This window comes from Heloderma suspectum, chromosome 4 (genome assembly GCF_057233095.1).
Source record: "Heloderma suspectum isolate Gila_16-S chromosome 4, 16-S_ref, whole genome shotgun sequence".
NCBI lineage: Eukaryota > Metazoa > Chordata > Lepidosauria > Squamata > Helodermatidae > Heloderma > Heloderma suspectum.
The window spans coordinates 90,658,601-90,674,053 of record NC_139461.1 but is presented as its reverse complement, the minus strand read 5'-3'; positions in this window follow the sequence as shown (position 1 = coordinate 90,674,053).

The following is a 15,453-nucleotide window of genomic DNA, read 5'->3' as shown; positions in this document are numbered from 1 at the left end:
TTTCTTTTAAATCAGCCATGATAGGCTATGTAAACATTTACGTAGCCTATCACGGCTGACTGCAGGGATGTAAATGGCTGCGGCTACGGCCGCTGCCATTTGCGTCCCTGCTAGCCAGCCGGCGGCTCCACAGAATCCCTGTGGAGCAGAGCCGGCTGGCCAGAATTTCGGGGGGAGGGATGGAGCGCCTCCCCCTCACCTCGAATCAATTTCGCTAAAAGGTAAGTGACTTTCGTACATCCCTACAAATGACCTTTCCTAAGGTACAGAGTGGTAGACAATATGCTAGATTTTTCACCACTGCTGGAAGAGTGAGAGAGAAAGAGGGGTGATGGAAAGAGAATTGGAAGGAGATGTGGCAGAGAAGGCGAGAGGGAGGGTGACAGAAAGACAGGAAAACATGTCAGAGACAGAACAATAAGTTCTGTTCTTACATCAACTACAATAAAACTGTTCTTACATCAACTGCAATAAGAAATGGTTTTATTTTTGGTTCTGTTTTCAAATAGCACTTTGAAAAAGGAAAACAGATGCAAAAATATTTCAGTTATTTAAAAGAATTGATTTATTTGTGTTATTTTATGTGTTCTTTAATGTTTTCACAGACATTGACCCAAATGTTTTCACAGACATTGACCCTCCCCCCCTGAATCCTGGCCGGCCGGGTCCGCAAATGGCGGCGGCCGTAGCCGCCGCCGTTTGCGTCCCTGCAGTCAGCCGTGATAGGCTACGTAAATGTTTACGTAGCCTATCACGGCTGAATAACAATAAAAAAACAACAACACACGTACGCAAATGGTGGCACCCATGGGTGCCTCCATTTGCGTTCCTTATTTTAGCACGTCTAGTCTACGTAAACATTTAAGTAGACTACGGCGAAAATAAGGGGAATGCAAATAACGTAGCGTCTACGCTATTTGTATTCCCCTTATTTTCGCCGTAGTCTACAGAAATGTTTACGTAGACTAGACGTGCCAAAATAAGGAACGCGAATGGCGGCGCCCATGGGGGCCGCCATTTGCGTACGCGCGGTTTTTTTTTACTCAGCCGTGATAGGCTACGTAAATCTTTACGAAGCCTATCACATTTTTGTGTGTGGGGTTTTTTTTACTGGAAATGGCGGCGGCGGCGGCAGCTGGTCAGAAGACCAGCCGTCGCAGCTGCTGCCGCCGAACCACCGCCAAACCGCCACCGGAGCCACCGCCGCCAGGACGATTCGCCCAAGGTAAGTCCCGTCCTGGGGGGGGGCCCGGGGGGCCTACCATTTCGCCACCGATTTCGGGGGGCCAAAGGTGGTGGCATTCGGCCTCCCCGAGATTCGTGGCGAAATTCTCTGACATCCCTAGTGTGGAGTGCCCCCCTCAGGCCATGCAGAGTCCATGGACTTTCGGATGATTTTTTTACTTTCCCTAAATGTACACATATAAATCCGTAGAAAGATATGTAAGTTTCTGCTGAGGAAATCATCCCCCCTGACCTGCTGCAGACCATACTTCCACTTCCACCACTGTCATGCTACCCCAAAAAAGGGAGCACATTTTTAAAAGTGATCTTTTGCCTCTTTGTAGAATTACTATGGACAATTTTATGTTGAAAATGAGCTAAATTTGTCCATTCTGAACCCCCCATTGCTGCTACAGAGCCTGCTTTCAAGCAAAAATCATCCATTCTATGCTTCTGTAATGGTCTGCTGCTGAATTTTGGCATTAACTGTGACGTTTTGATTTTTTCCACTGAAAAAATAGGCATGGTAGGGAGTTACTGTGGGTGGTGGGAGCCACACTGTGGGATGGCAGGCAGCTGGGACCTCAAGTGCAGTCCACCCCTCTGGATCCCAGCATAACTCTTGTTCTAAAGCTCTCTTTGCACTACTATGCAGCTTAGCCACTGACAGCTAATCAAGCATGAATTCTACTAGCTGGCATTATGTAGCTTTGGGGGACGGTGTTTGGGAATGACCAAACATATAGCTTCTAAAGCTCACTATATGCACTTTAAAGAAACCTCATACAGTACTGGGCCATATTTCCCTGTATACCTTCCTTCCTTCCTTCCTTCCTTCCTTCCTTCCTTCCTTCCTTCCTTCCCTGTTCACAGCATGTGCTTTTACATCCTCTTAAATATGGAGTATAATTAACCATTATATGAAAATTGAGCCATTATTTCATGCAGTTTTGAAGGTATGCATCATATTCATGTTGATTTGCTAGGTTTCTTGTGCTTTATTACATTCTGGCATGAGTATTCTCCAGTAATCCACATTCCTTTCAGAAAGCATCCAGGCCTAGTTCTAAATCCAGGTCAAGTGCTACTCTCTACTATGGCAATGGCTTGCCATTATCTCAGAACTTCCAGCTCCTTTGAGAGTTAGAGTAGCTCTCTCTCACTACTTCTCTCTTTCTCTCTCTCTGTCTCTCTCTCCCTCCCTCCCTCCCTCTCGCTGGCTGGCTGGCTGGCTGTCTTTCTCACCCACCCCTTGCAAGCTGCAAAGACTTTGTATCTTTGCTTTCCATTTTGTTGAGGGCACATATTCCAGAAGCACAACAGGGCACAACAAAAACAGACAACCTATATCGCACTATGCTTGTAGCAGCAAAGCTTCTGACTGTGCTTGGATGAGCTGGTGTGGTAGCACTAGGGATGTACGGACTGTGTAAAATCCACTCCATTTGTGTTTCACGGATTGCCAGGTGCCTTTTGCTCCATCATCCGCTCACAGATGGATGCGAAAAAAATGTTTCACCATGCGGAAAAATATGCAAATAAGAGGTTTCGTAACAATTTACGTAATTGTTTGTACATAACTCAGAGTACTGCCCCCCTTCCATTCAACTTCTCTTCAGTAGAAACTTATGTATTTTCCTGCAAATAAATATGTGTACATTTGGGGAAAGTAAACAAAACCCAAAAAGGTCCAAAAGTCTACAACCTCCACATGGCCTGGGGGGAGGGGCATGCTCTGCAGCAGATTCCACAAGGGGGATTCTTAGAAATCTGCGCACATTTTAATCAATCTCAAATTTCTCCTGCATCCCTAGGTAGGACTGAATGTTCCTTTGCTCAGGGAACTACATAGTTCGCTATCCAGTATCAGAGCAGGAAGGAAATCATGTCACTTTGGCTAGAATTAAAACATCATATAGGGGCAAGCTGAGGAATGAGAAAAGGCTGGGGTTATAGGGAAACTACAGGGAGCATAGAGGCAAGGGAGCCTGAAGGAGGAGTACCATAGGCAACAGACAGAGAAAGAACAACTGAAGAAATGTAGGTAGAAAAATGAGCTTTGAGGAGAAGGGCAGAGTGTCAAGGAACTGAGGTAAGAGGGTCTCCAAATAGGATGTTGATCCAAGGTTAGGATAGCAAAAGCAAATGCAGCAACAATGGAAGGGACCCAAGGAAGAAAGGGATGGTGAAGACATGGAGTTGAAGAAACATGGAGTCAAGGAAAAAGCAGGATGGGAGCAAATCTGCACATAGGGCCTAGGAATCAAAGGGACTGTTCATAGGAAGAAAGTGGACAGAAAAGAGAATACAACTATGGATGCTTTTTGGTGATATTGATTATAGGGATGGAAGAGAATTCCTCCATGGACCTTGAAAACGGCCTCTGGGGTCCGTGGAGGAATGGAACACTTACCTCCGCCTCCCTGAGGAATCCTCCCTGGCTGGATCCTCCTTGCCTCCAGCTCCATAGTGTCAGCGATATGGCCGCCATTGCCGTACCACTGGCTGAGGCTGACTCTGGATGCAAATGGCATCCACTACACCATTTGCGGCCGTAATAGCCTATCGCGTGAAAACCCACAGAGGCAAATGGTGTAGCAGCCACCATTTGTGGCTGTAAAGCCCTTAGTTTAAGCTAAATGCAGCCATTTACGGCTGCTTTTAGCTTAATCTAAGACTTTTACAGCTGCAAATGGCATAGCGGACACTATTTGCTTCTGGAGTCACTCAGCCTCAGCTGGCGGTACAACAATGGCAGCCGTATCTCTGGAGCTACGGGGCTGGCCGGCGGCTCTGCAGAATCGCCATGGAGCGGAGCCAGCCAACAAGGATTCTGAGGGGAGGGACAGATCGCCTCTCCCCCTGCAGACCCCCCCCCCCCGGAACAGCAGGTGGGTGTTTCATACATCCCTATCTAGACCCATTTCAGTCTGGGTTCAGGCCTGGATTCAGGACTGAGTCAGCCTTGGTCACTTTTTTGGAGTGAGGGACAGTGGGAGTCCAACCCTGTTGCTTGATCTCTCAGTGGCTTTTTGATACCCTGATGTCCTTCTGGACTGCCTCAGTGGATTGGGAGTTGAGGGCACTAAATTGCAGTGGTTCCACTCTTACCTAAAAGGTGGTTTCCAGAGAGGGAAAGAGGGAGACAGTTTCTTGCCCCCCCGGCAATTGCGCTATGGGGTGCCACGGGGTACAGTCTTGTCCCCAATGTTGTTTATCATCTATATGAAGCCATTGGAAGCATCGTTAGTAGGGATGTTGCAAGTGCCCAACAGTGGGCTGGAGTCCAACTGACTCCCCCCACTTGGCTCCCTGGACGCCACTCAGAAAGCTGTGGGGTGCTTGTGGGTATGCTCACCGAAGGCCAAGCAGTCCAGGAGCATCCTGCAGTTGCCAGGTCCTCAATGTGAGCCATCATTTTTACACAAAGTTTGACAGGTGGAGGAAGCATGAGTTGCCCGCCAACTACATGTTCTCTGCTCCTTGCATGGAGGGGACAACCTGCAGCTGGTGGGCAACTCCTGCCCCTGCCACCTGGCCCCTTTATGCCTTTAATGTTGTGGAGATGGCCCTGTATGGCCACCATTTTGCACAACATTAAAAATATGAAAATACAGAGTTGCCATCTTGTGTAAAAATGGCAGCTCACATCAAGGAGCGGGCAGTTGCCGGATGCTCCTGGGCTGCTCTAGGGCTCATGTGGCCCAATGAGAAGGAGCAGGAGGAAGCGGCGACTTGGTGAGTGCCTGCTGAGTGCAGACATGGGTGAGTCTGTCCATCCCTAGTCATTAGGAGATTTGGAGTAAAGTGTCATCAGAATGCTGATGAAATACAGCTCTATTTACGTCTGAATCAGGTGTGGCTGTGCGGGCAATACTTCCTCGGAAGAATCAGGGGTGCAGTCCGGCAGCCCTTCTGGATCAATCTTTGTCACGAGAGGACAAAGTAGCTTCAGCGACCCAGTGCTTTTTAGCCACTTTGGCTGGTGTGCTAGCTGTGGCTAGGGATGGGCGAATGAACGATGTCTGAGATCACCAGAATTCTCCCAAGATTGTCTCGCTGCTAGTCCTGTGCCCGATTCCCATTTGTGTTTTTGAATGCTCTGCACAAATGGAAAGCTCACACAAATCAAGCTGCTATCAAATGGGAGATTTGCGCAAATATCCCCAAATTTGCACAAGTTTCCCACTTTGCACAATTGTCCTCCATAGACTACAGTGGGGCTGACTTAATCTACTGATGGAATTTGTGGGAATTAGGACATTTGCACAAATCGAACTGGTAACTGGGAATGAGATATACTCAAGCGCATGTTTGACAAGTTTGAATAGTTTAGCAGACATTTGCTTATGCTCACATTCAGAACTTTGAACGGGGCATGCTTGCATGTTTTGCAAGCAAATATTAAATTCTCATACATCCCTAGCTATGGCTATTCCTGGACTAGGATAGTCCAGTAGTTCAGAGCAGGGCATTTAGTGTAATGGTGCCCACTATGTGAAAGAATCTTCCCCCTTTCAACAGAGATGTGCCAACACTACTTGTTTTGGGGCAGATGTTAAAGATCCATCTGTTTATGCAAGCCTTCCCTGTGTTGTGTAGCCTACCATCTCATGTAGGCATGATATATTCTATGCATCTGGTCTTTCTTTTTTTATCTTTCTATGAATTGTGTACACCACTTTGAAATCGTTAGATGTAAGTGTCTTATAAATACTACACATACATACATACATACATACATACGTACATAAATAAATAAATAAATAAGTTTGGAGTAGGGGTGCACGAAAGTCCCTTACCTGTCCTTGAAGCTTTTCGCGGTGGGGGGGAGGCACTTCGCTGCTCCCCCCGCGAAGTTCAGGCTGGGGGGGGAGGCTTCCTGCCTCGCCCGGCCGAAATTCAGGCCGGGGAGGAGGCGCCTCACCTCGCCCGGCCGCGAACTAAAAAGTTAAAAAAACAAACAAAAACGCCCCCATGATAGGCTACGTGACGATTAACGTAGCCTATCATGGCTAGATCTGCAAAGTCACCCGTGATAGGCTACGTAAATCGTCACGTAGCCTATCACGGGTGACTTTAAAAAAAAAAAAAAGCGCGTACACAAATGGCTGCCCCCATAGGGAGCCGCCATTCGCGTTCCTTATTTGGTCGCTGTAGTCTATGTAAATCTTTACGTAGACTATGGCGAAAATAAGGGCAACGCAGTGTTGCCCTTATTTTCGCTGTAGTCTACGTAAAGATTTACGTAGACTACAGCGACCAAATAAGGAATGGGAATGGTGGCTCCCTATGGGGGCCGCCATTATCCGTACGCACTTTTTTTTTTTTTAAAGTCACCCGTGATAGGCTACGTGACGATTCACGTAGCCTATCACGGCTGACTTTGCAGATCTAGCCATGATAGGCTATGTTAATCGTCACATAGCCTATCACGGGGGCATTATTTTTTTCTTTTGGCGTTGGCGCTCGGCCCCCCGAAGTTTCAGGGAGAAATTCTCCGCCAACCCTAGTTTGGAGAAGCTTAGGACTACGGATCTAAAGGACACAATATTTCTTGGTTCCCTGGGCTGGGGAACCTCCAGCCTGCAGTCCAGCTACAGACCTTGGCACCCGTCTATCTTGACCATGGCTCTTTAAATGCTTGCTCCTGCCAGGCCACACCCAATTTAGTCATCTCAGCAGTGGAATCACTGGGAGAGCAGCCATGGAGCAAGTGTTCCAATCTCCAGCCAGGACATTCCCCTCTAGTCATCCCGTCAACAGCATCACTGAAAAAGCATCTTAGAGATATGGCTGGCTGGAGCTTGAAGGCTCTGAGGAGGCAACAGAACTACAAGATATGTATCTATCTATCTATCTATCTATCTATCTATCCTATCAAAAATCATGTGAGAGCCCAAAGCAGGGAGTGAGGAAAGGAGCCTGATGCTTTTTCACAATGGGAAGATCCTTTACCTAATCCAAAGGTTACAACCTGAAAAAAATGAGCTTTGTTCCTCTCACCTTTTCTCACTGCAAAAATACTTGATAATCACCTCTCCCGCCCACCCCTGGTGGTTACATGTTCTCCAAGAAAAGGCTTAAAAAAGGTTGAAAATTATGAAATGTCATTATTTTCTTTTTAAGCTTAACTCTTTTGTGCTTAACACCAAGCAGAATCAAGATGACTCAAATGTGAGTTTTGACATACTTCTTCTGATTTAGTAGAAGTCTGCGATAAATCAGCCAAGCAGGATGCTCTATCCAACCCAACTATAAATATTGTAGATGAATCACATCCTTTTCTCCCTGGTATTTCTGGAGAGAGATACTGATAAGTCATCATCATCATGGTGATCACTCATGACCGAGTAAGATTGTCTTCCAAGGGTAGAGTCTTAGCAGTGGGTCTGTAGGTGGCTGTGAAGGCCAATTCTGGATCCACACAGTGAGGACATCGGTTTCCAGGTGGTCTGGAATAGTGTTGCCCTTATTTTTGCTGTAGTCTACGTAAATTTTTACGTAGACTACCTGGGCCCAAATAAGGAACACAAATGGCGGTGCCCATGGGTGCCACCATTTGCGTACGTGCTTTTTTTTTTTTTTCCAAAGTCACCCATGATAGGCTACGTAACGATTAATGTAGCCTATCACGGCTGACTTTGGAAATCTAGCCATGATAGGCTATGTTAATCGTTACGTAGCCTATCACGGGTGTGTGTTTTTTTCCCCATTCACTTTTTATTTCGTGGCCGGGGAGACGGGGCGCTTCTCCCCGGTCTGAATTTCGGCCGGGTGAGGCAGGGCGCATCCCCCCCTGGCCTGAATTTCAGCTGGGCAAGGCGGGGCGCCTCCCCCCCTGGCCTGAACTTCGGGGGGAGAACCGAAGCACCTCCCCCCCACCACGAAGCAAGCTACGGGACCAGGTAAGTGACTTTCGTACATCACTACACAGAGCAGATTAGAGCAGAACTGAGGCACCCCAAGGCGAAGCACCTCCTTCACCTTGTATATTCAGAGCTACTTCTGAACAGTCTAAACAGGCTGTCTCCAAAATTATCAGCTTATGAAAGCTCATGCCGAGGGGCAGGAGGAGGAGGAGGAGGGAAGGGAAAGGTGAGCAGATGTGGGAGGTGGGAGGAGGTGAGAAGGCGAGCAGAGGAGGAGGAGGGAATGTGCTTTGGCGAATGGGAACTCTCGGGCTGTACCTATGCCAGCAGTCTCCAATCAGAGAGAGTGGTGGAGGATGGGGGGAGTTTGGAGAAAGGCTGCAGATTTTGTGTGTGTGTGTGTGTGTGTGAGAGAGAGAGAGAGAGAGAGAGAGAGAGCTGTTTTTTGGGAGAGGACTGTTGTATGATTAGATCTGGGGTGTGTGTGTGTTTGTGCACAGTCACTGTAGTTCCTTCTTGGAATCCTTCATTAGTTCTCCATTGATCTCAGGCTTTCCTAGATTTTTAAAAGCAAACAGCTAGCTTGTTGTGGGATTGTTCCTTCGCTCATTGTGTGAGCAGTGCCTTTGGGACTGTTTGTATTTTTTGGGACCCGTTGCAGCTTTCTTCCTCCGAGTCATTCATTCTGTGTACTCATTTCACTCTTTGTTTTCAAGATTTTTTCAAATAAACATAGCTTTTCTTCACTTGTTGCTATGCTCCCCCCCTCCACCTTTCCATTGCTCATAGGTCAAGTTGCTCGTTTGGGGACTCCAGAAAAGGCTATGTTTGTTTTTTAAGTTTGACCGTCATTGCTGCTCGCTGGAGTCCTTGTCATTTTTGTCTCTCAATTCTGTCCCTTTTAGATTTTTATTTTTGTCTTATTTTGATTTTTAAAAGCAAAAATTGAATTCTGCACATGCTTCTATGCCCCCCTCCCATATTTTAATTACTATTCAACTATTTAGTTGTTTCTTTCTTTCTTTCTTTCTTTCTTTCTTTCTTTCTAAATTCTTAAATAAAGGCATATTATAGCAGCCTACATGTTTAGTGTTTGGCTACCCCACCCCCTCCTGAAGTGAACCATCTGTTTCTTTTCTGGCTTGATCCTCCCAAAACATAAATTAAAGAAGGGTTGTTGTTTTTTTCCTATTCTTTGCTTGCTCTTGCCTGTTATCTTATCACCTCTGCTGTCCTCCTATATTTCTTGTACTTTACCTGCTTCCCTAAAGGAAAATTAAACATAAAGCAGTACATAAGAAAACCCTTTTATTTGCTTAGGTAGTTCTGTTTTTCTTTTGGTCTTCTGTGTGTGCGTGTGTGTGTGTGTGTGTGTGTATTCACAAGTGCTTTTGCTGCTTTTTTCCACAAAAGTAATATGTCCACATCACAAGAAAGTGGCAAAAGCACTACAGATGTAGTATTTATATTAATTAACTTCTTATTCTAATAACACTCCACTGTGTGTCAAGACAAGCCAGCCCAATATGAGGCGTCTTCGGAATGTTGGCAGGGGCAGAGGTGGGCGATGAGTGATGCACTGTCACTCCCTTCCCCCCACCCCCTGGCCTGTTGGGACCTTTCTTTCTGTATCTGTCTTTCATTTGCTGTTGCTGTTCGCCCCAGGGCGGAAGAGCTGCAGTCACCCCTCACAGTCATCCCCTAGAAAGGAATATGCCTTCTTGGCAGGCTTGACTCAGTTTCTATCCACCTTTCTGGCCACAGCCTGCTCTTCCCTAGAGAAATACCCTGGTGTTGTCTGGTTTGCAGTCCCAGGCCACTCTTCCCTACACAATAGGCCCTAGGTCCCTTCCTTCTTTCCTTCCTTCCTTCCTTCCTTCCTTCCTTTCTTTCTTTCTTTCTTTCTTCCTTTCTTTTGTAGATTCTTCATTTAGAAAACCAATGTAACTATTCCCAAGGTCCATGGCTGCTCCTCAGGCAGCTCTTCCCTATAGAAGCAGTTGTTTTCATGTAGTAGCTGTAGAACTACCACAGGTCCTGCCTGGCAGAGTTGCTATGTCTACCTGCCTCTGTCAGAAGACCACTGAGAGCCTGAGGTCATCGGTGATCACCAACTGCATCAACTGGATAATTATGTGCACTTGCTACACTATCAGTTCCTTCAGTTCCCTAGAATCAGTTTTTTAATTAAAACCTGTTTGGAATTTGTCAGAAGTGGTGTGGCCAACTTCCCCCTACACACACACACACACACACACACACATTAAAATATAACATACATTCCAAATACTCATTTAGTGATTGAAGGCAAAAGGAGAAGGGGATGGCAGAGGATGAGATGGCTAGATAGCATCACCAATGCAATGGATATGAACTTGAGCACACTCCAGGAGAGAACGGAGGACAGGAGGGCCTGGCATGCTATGGTCTATGGGGTCATGAAGAGTCAGACACAACTTAACGACTGAACAACAACAAAGAAATAAACAAAAGCAGATAAAAAAGAATCTCTTCCAGCCTCCCTGCCATGTAATGTGTGTATTCAGCCACAGAGAGGCTGAGCAGGTGATTCTTCTGAATAAGGGCTGTTTTGCACTTCAAAGAAACTTGCAGCACAGATTAGGATAGTGACCTCCACTTCAACACACTATTCCTTCTGAGTTTGGATTGAGTTTCTGGGAACATCAGATTTCACCTGCACCTAGCACACATGCCAGTGGGCCAAACTGCCTGGACTTTGGCTGGTGAGATGCCCTCAGGGAGGGCTGGGAGGCACCAAGGTTTCACACACATCTGTGGAAACAGGGAGAAGTTATAGCTCTTTGCTTTGGGAGTTTTTGTGGGAAAAATCAAATTTCACCTGTGGCTAGCACAAAAACCACTTGGGCCAAGCTATCTGAAATTTGGCAGATGGCGTTCCCTCCAGGGGGGCTGAGAGTTCCCCAGATCTCATGACTGTATCATAAAAACTGAAAAGGTTATGACCGTTTGTGTTTTCTTATGCAAATTCATAGGAAAGCACCAAATACGAGTGATCTGGATATCCGAATCTCTCTTCGGGTTCAGATCCAAGTTGAAGTGGAAGGGGTCCAAATCATTCCAAGGTGGATAGTGGTCACTAAAGAGTATCTGGAGAGACATTCAAAGTGGAGTGGGGGGGGCCGTGCACAGCTCTACACCATTTCTATACCACCCAATAGTCCATGGTGCCCAATAGCCAAAGAAAAGGGTGGAAGAGAATGTTCCAGAACTGGAGAAGACCAGAAGGAGTGTTTTGAAAGTGGATTAAAAAATTATAGAGTGAATGGTCAGAAAGGAGAAATGCACTTTGACATTTTAATAACAAGAAAATAATTAGGCCCCATATGAACACAATCACACAAACATCGTTGTTAAATGCAGAGAAAGGATTTCTTGTTTAACGTATCTAATGGAACCATGTGCTATTTGGGAAAAAAAGATATTAGAAAATATTAATTATATGTCAGGAACTAATATTCCACATGACTGTACTGTACTAAGTTTTCTTAATATAGAATTAATCATATGTTATTAACTCCTGCAAAATAAGTACACTATATGACTGGAATGACAAAGATGCTCCAAATTATGATTTATATTTGGTAGTTTGGGAAGTAGCAGTTATGTAAAAATTTACCTATTATATTTGTTTATGGGAAGCAGGCAACATCAATACAGTTTATTTTTATGCATTTTAACATTATTTCCCCTAATATACAACATCTATTTTTTATTAGAGAACTCCCTTGCAAAATTAGGCGAAGTGCAAATTCTGAAGGATAATGGAATTTCAGTTCGCATAGTGAGTTTTAAGTGTAAAATTAGGTACGTTTGTATTACTGAACTAGCTTCGGCATGGTGAGACATATCATGGAGACAGGGACAGGTGGGGTGGTGAAAACATGGCTACTGTGCCCCATCATTGTGTGATATTTAGCATCCTTTTGACCATTAAAGTCAACCAGGCATAAGTCTGCATGTAGCTTTTCCAACAGTAAGTGTGGGGTGGGGGCATGGGTGGCTTGATTATACAGCTAAAAGAGATGTTCAGGACTGGGCTGTTGGCACCTTCCTTTCTCTTCCTAACTTTAGAACCCCCCTGAAGTCTGTATGATGAGTCTGTTGTCCAAATCAACAGATATTCAACCAGTTGGCAAGGTTTCCTTCAATTGTGTGAGTCCAAAACTTAACGTTGTGTTCTGCCCTAAATAATATAGCCTGCATCCCTATAGAGAAGACTGTTATTATTGCTGGATACTTTGCAAGCTTAGGCTGTTCAAATGAAGCTGTTAAGCTAATCTTCTCAGCCACAGAGCTCTCAACTAGCAATGCTGCTGATAAGGATTTGGGCCTTTATCAACCTCGAGCAGGATTATCTCTTCTAATTTTAACATAAAAGTCACTTCCCTTAGTTAGCACTTTTTTAATCGAGTGGTTTCAAAATTTGACCTGAGCTCAATAATCTCCTTTTCAACTAATCTGCATTCTAAACAGATGGTAAAGGTCCAGAGGATCTTAGACTTAGCAGGGATTTTCTCCCCTTTTCTGTGCATGAATAATGCAGGTAATAATTTTAAGATGCTTCCAACAAAAACTCTTTCTCTCTCTCTGCCAGCCCATATATGTAAAACACATCATTTTATCTTCATATTTTGCCAGAATTGGATGTATATATTTACACTGCATAGCAACAATTCTAACTTGAAGAAATGAGCATGCCCACAACAAATATCTTTCTGAATATCTTTTGGGACAAGGTGTTACCAGTATACTGATGATACTCAGCTCTATTTCTCTGTGACATCTGAATCAAGACTGGCTGTGTGTGTTCTGAACCAGTGCCTGGATGCAGTTACAGCTTCGATGAGCTAATAAACAGCTAATAAACAGAAGCTGAATCCTGATAAGACAGAGACCCTATGGGTTGGCAGTTTCCAGCTCCAGGAACTGAGCTGTTTGCCTGTTCTAGATGGCGTTACACTCCCTCTGAAGGAGCAGATATGTAGTTTAGGGGTGCCACTGGATCCATCTTTGTCACTGGAGGCCCAGGTGACCTTGGTGGCCCAGAGCACCTATTACCAACTTCAATTTGTATGCCAACTACACCCATTCCTTGATAGGGACAGCCTAGCCACAGTGATCCACGTACTGGTAGCCTCACAACTAGTTTACTGTAATACCCTCTATGTAGGGTTGCCCTTGTGCCTGATTCGGAAGCTGCAGCTAGTGCAGAATGCAGCAGCTAGGGTGCTCACTGGGACACCCAGCTATGCTCACATAACACCTGTGTTAAAAGAACTGCATTGGCTGCCTATTAGCTACCAAGCCATGTTCACGCTTATGTTATTGTCATGCAAAGCCCTAAACAAGTTGGGATCAGGATACCTAGCAGACCACCTTCCCTTATAAATACCCAGGCGACATCTAAAATAATCAAAGGAGGCCTTTCTGGTAATTCCAAAATTAACAGACTTTCTAGGGATGTCAGAGAAATCCGCTGCGGATTCAAATGAGGCTGGATTCCAAAGAATCTCAGGAATTCGCAGCGGATCGGGACCACTTACCTCTGCTCCAGGAGGACTGGAGGTGGAATGGCACTCAGCTGCTTCTTGCCAGCCAGAGCATTCGCTTCCTCCCTGCGATCAGCAGGATGTACCCATAGAATTATACGCAAAATAGAGCCGTGAATCTTGCGTATAAGCCTATGGACACATAGACTTATACGCAAGATTCACGACTCTATTTGCATATAAGTCTATGGGCACATCCTCCCGATGGCCTTTTTTTTTTTTTTAAGACATGGCAATCGGCGGGGACTGGGAGGAGGCCAACGGCTCTGGCTGGCAAGAGGAAAGGTAAGCGCCCCCAAGCCAGTTTCCCCCTCCCCCAGAATCCAAGCAGAGCAGAACCGCTCTGGAGTATTCTGGGGGGGAGGAACAGATTACCTCCCCCCCATGGATTCCCCACTGGAACAGACGGTGGGGAATCCGTACAACCCTAAGACTGTCACCTCGATGGTGGGCCTTCTTGGTAGCAGCGCTCACTCTGGAAAATGCTCCCTCATGCAGTTTGGGAGGCAGAAAATGTGGCACCTTTCAAATGCCTCCTGAAAACACAGTTGTTCACCCAAGTTTTTCCTGGGCCAGGGATGTTCGGAACGGAACCAAATGAGTTTGGATTTACATGAATCCAATCTGCGGATTCCACAATGGATTCATGCTTTTCCCCTGTTGGGCCAATTCCACAGACTTGCAACCCATTTTTCTGTCTTTCCCAAATTTTGCGTTGATGTTGTTGTAGAAAAATACCCACAATAAAAAAAAACTTGGCCAGAAATGTGCATTCCCCCCATAGGCAAAATCGTGAAAATGTGCATTTGGGGGGAACTTGCGCATTTTCACGTTGGAAATTTGCATGAATTGAGGAACAAAAAATCCGATTCCATCGATGGGCTGATGATGGAATGAAAGGTGCCTGACAATCAGTGAGACACAGGCAGAACAGATTTTACACAATCCAATCATCCCTACCCTGGGCGGTAATTAAATTAATAATGCTGCTGCATTTTATTGCTCCTTGTTTTGCTTTTACTGTAATTGGAATTGTGCTGTTTTTTTTAATTCTGAGTTTTTAATATTGTATTTTAAATGTGATTTTTATATTTATATGTGAACCGCTTAGGGATTTTATTATATTTAGTGGTATATAAATATCACAAACAAAATAAAATAAATCAATATCTTGTGCTGACACTGCTGGAACCCTCCAATTTGGAGGCAGTTGATTAAACATGACTTTCCTTTCAGCTTCTACCTACATTGGCATTGGCTGTGTGCAAGGCATTTATGCATCTCTCAAGAGCATCTGATTGGATAGTGTTGGTGACATCAGTGATGACAACGCATAGTTCTGATGTTATGTGGCATCATGAGGAAGCCAATCAGACTGAGAGCACTGCTTCCTGCCCTCACACTAGGGGCAGTTGAGAAGAAAATATTGGTGGCCACCAATCTACCAACACTTTGGAGAGTGCCATTGCTACTGCCACCAGGGCTGTGAAACATGTGGCAATAAAAAAGCTGGGAAAGGGATGTTGTAAAACCTTGTGCCCCTGGGAACTCCAAGAATTAGTCCAAAAAGTTCTAAGAACTTTCATAATTGTCAGTGTATTATGTTACATTTAATGTAACTTCTGGATTTCTGTCCACGGGGCCCACTTCCCCATGGGGGAATAGACTCAGAACACCACAAAGTCAGCACCACATGGTATGTGCTTCTAAGTGTTACTGGACTGGTGGGGATGGTTCACCACAAAGAGTTTGCCTTCAGCAGCATC